General features: G+C 41.4%; 1 long non-coding RNA gene across 1 annotated transcript; it reads right to left on the minus strand.

Moving 5' to 3' along the window:
- Positions 1–996: 996 nt before the first annotated feature.
- On the minus strand, positions 997–2,968 carry LOC103653093 (uncharacterized). The gene is made up of 3 exons (XR_565246.3): positions 2,931–2,968; positions 1,465–1,533; positions 997–1,218 (listed from the first exon to the last, which is right to left on the minus strand). It is a non-coding gene; the product is annotated as an uncharacterized lncRNA (long non-coding RNA).
- Positions 2,969–3,484: the final 516 nt, after the last annotated feature.

A 3,484-nucleotide genomic window follows, 5' to 3' on the forward strand; every position in this document is an offset into this window, starting at 1 on the left:
CTTGATTCTCTGACAACTATCACATATAGCCACATGCTCTGTTATCTCCCTTTTCATTCCGTACCACCAGAATTTCTTCTTCAGATCCTGATACATCTTCTCACTTCCAGGGTGTATAGAATAAGCTGACTCATGAGCTTCCTTGAGGATCAACTCTCGAATGGACTGGACATTGGGAATACACAAGCGATACTTGAACCATACCACACCTTCGGCATCTTCCCGAAAATCTTTACCTCTTCCTTCTAGAATCAGTTGCTAGATTTCACTGATATTATCATCATTCTTTTGTGCCTCTTTGATTTCCCGCTCTAAGGTGGGTTCCAACTCAACTGTTACTCCTCGCATGCTGTTCAAAAATCCGAGGCTCAACCTGTCAAACTCTTTGGCCAACTCATAAGGCATCGGATGAGCGATCATGTTGACTTGACTTTTCCTGCTCAAGGCATCTGCTACCATGTTCGCTTTGCCTGGATGGTAATGAATTTCCAATTCATAGTCTTTAATCAACTCTCACTACACCATGACACAATATTGCCAACGGATTGTCTGATGGTAAAACACCTAAATAGCGTCGCACAGTCCGTCGGTAAAGAGCTTTGCCGACAGATAATGTGTGTCGGCGAAAGTCCTGTCGGCAATAACCTTTACCGGCAGACATAGATCTACCGACAGACTACGTGTCGGTAATGTTTATATTATTGCCGACAGACATATCTTTGCCGTCAGACAAATTTGTGCCGATAGATTCTTGTGCCAACAGCTTGTGTGTCGCTAAAAGTCTATATACCGACAGATTGTCTGATGTTATTCCCTATGTGCAGTTAAAAAAGCATGTATACAAATATATGCTAATGAAACAAATAATAAACTGATTATGATGCACATTACAGGACAACTTGAATAATATGTAGCTCAGAATATATGAAATTTGATTACTAAAAGAAAGAGATCAATCTTTGACTTTGAATTCCAACGTATATTGTTTTGGAACACAATTTGTGTGATGAACATATAAAAAAATAATAGCATACATGTTTTCTAAATTCTGAAGTGATCTTTCAGTTCAATTACATGCAAAGTCTAAAGATTCATCTAGCTAGCAAACTAAAATCTCTCCATCAGCTGGGTGATGTTACGCCAACGGCTAGCATGCATGCGAGTAATCATTTTTTCACACACTTCAAGCACTCCTGATCCTTGCTTCCAGCACCTCCCCTACAACATATTTTGATAATTTGTCAATTACTATATATATCAACAGGTCTATAAACTCCCAACAGAAAATTCAAACTGAAAGTTTAATAAAAGTATTAAATTGCAAAAAGTTCGGTGATACTGCTGATGAAAGTAAATCACAAAGATGAAAGTAAATCACAAAGTTCGGTGTACTGTAGATGAAAGTTTAAGGGTGAATGGAGAGATGGAGTTTTATGAAGTCATTTAGGTGGGCACATACTATACCTTGACAACAGCAGCATGCGTACTTTGTCGGTATTAGCAAAGATGGGCCAAAAGATCACCGAATAAGTTCTGAAGAGGACAAAACAGAGACATGAATTTGGACATTAAAAATTAAGACAAAATAGAGACAGCATGCAGAAAATATATGAAGAAAATAGTATGAAATTTATGGAATTTCTATGTAAGGACGTCGCTTCAGTTAGCTCACTCATCCAGATCAAACAACTGAACTTTGGTTCCTCTAGAACCTCCTTCACAGATTTTGGAGATTTAGGAGACAGGGGGCGATCTGGGCACAACTTTCTTCTTATGAGCTTGCTTGGACATCAGGTAATTGTTTGACAAGTATCGTACCGACTGGCTCAAAGAGGCATGCTCACTGTTGGACACAAAATAGAGCCTCTCGAGCATGACAAGGGACTCCTATATATCCATAGTGCCTCTCAGGAGTATGACAACAGTTAGCTCACTCATCCAAAAGCTATGGTCACGTTTGGTTAGCTCTACCAAGGACAACTATGCTCCTCCGGTGCAAGCACACATGATTGGTTGGGTGCGCTTGCAATCTAGCCAGGCTGAGCATGTGCAGAAGGTTCCGCCGGGCCTGGCTCTCTCTGTGCAAGATTTTTATCCGTTTCTATGGAGCCTGGCTGATCATGGGAACCAAACAAAGACTCTGTCAGACCAAGCTAATAGTGTATGAGAAAGCAAACAGATTCTTTGCACGAGCGCAAGGGCTACTAGGGTCCTGGCTGGCACATGTAGTCCTGGCTACAGAGGGAAGGGAACCAATCGCGCCCTATATCTTCTCAGGCAAGCTTGGTCAGCTTGCCCAGCTGAAGTGTTTAAAGCACAATCAGTCGCTGCATCAGAGGCTATTCCTCTACTTCAGTACTTGATACAGTCTGGCCCGCCGCGATTTCAAGAAAAGGCAGAATTGCTTCTTCAGTGCTTGCCTGGGACTCTTACTGTTACGATAAAATGTGGCAGAATTGCTTCAAGAAAAGGCAGAATTGCTTCTCTATCCATTATCCTCGTTCTGAGGCTATGCTTCCATCCAACACAGAGCACCAATCCTTTCAGGTTCTAAACTTTATAAAAGATCGATCCCAGGAAGGCTGAGTTACAAATCTTGATAAAACAGAACCCAGGAAGATCGATCCCAGGTACATTGATGGCTAAAACATCAAAAGAGAAAAGAAACTAACCTAGGTCTAGTCAGGAATTTTGACTTAGACTAAGTAACTTGGACAGGGACCCCTAGACTTGGAAGACCGACTCAGACTTAGCTAGGTTCAAGAAAGTTTGGTCCACACATCATATTCAGAACAAGTGGCGCCTTCACTAAAAATACAAGTCTAAAACTAAACTATAAACTGTTGTAAACTGTAAACTATTTACCTGCTGTAAACTAGATGTCATTTATTTCAAGAGTCTGAAAACATATTTTCAGGCGAAATATTTACCTGCTGCTGTAGAACCTTGGGTCAATGTTGATTTTTTGTTACGACCCATCTAAAAATACAGAACATTAGAAGCTTGTTCTATTAGAGTACTCTGAACTCCATCGTCTCACTAATAGTATTTAGAAGTGATATTGTCATTCTTAATAGCAGTCTAATATTTTTTAAAATTATTTCAATTATCTCCTACTCCTTTCCCTTTGTCTTCTCAGCTGACCACATTGCCCCTGCAATCTATCCATCGATACGTCTTTCCATCGCAGAGTTGAGATTTCCTGTTCACTGCCGCCAATCGGAGATCGCCTTCCTCGCCGCCGCCACAACAGGTTCGTCTCCCTCCCGCCACTGCAAAATTCTTGTTGGTCTGCTTCATGGACGTGTTTTCCTGCTCGCTATACATACACCATGCGTCTCTCATGCGAAACTTTGCTGCCATCACAAGCCATCACATCTCCCCATGCGAAACTTTCGCTGGAGTCTAGAGAGGTTGCTTCTCTAAGAAAGGACAAGAACACTTTGACGAACACCTAGCGGGCGTGCATCGCAATGAACAGCCA

This window comes from Zea mays, chromosome 4, assembly GCF_902167145.1.
Source record: "Zea mays cultivar B73 chromosome 4, Zm-B73-REFERENCE-NAM-5.0, whole genome shotgun sequence".
Lineage (NCBI taxonomy): Eukaryota > Viridiplantae > Streptophyta > Magnoliopsida > Poales > Poaceae > Zea > Zea mays.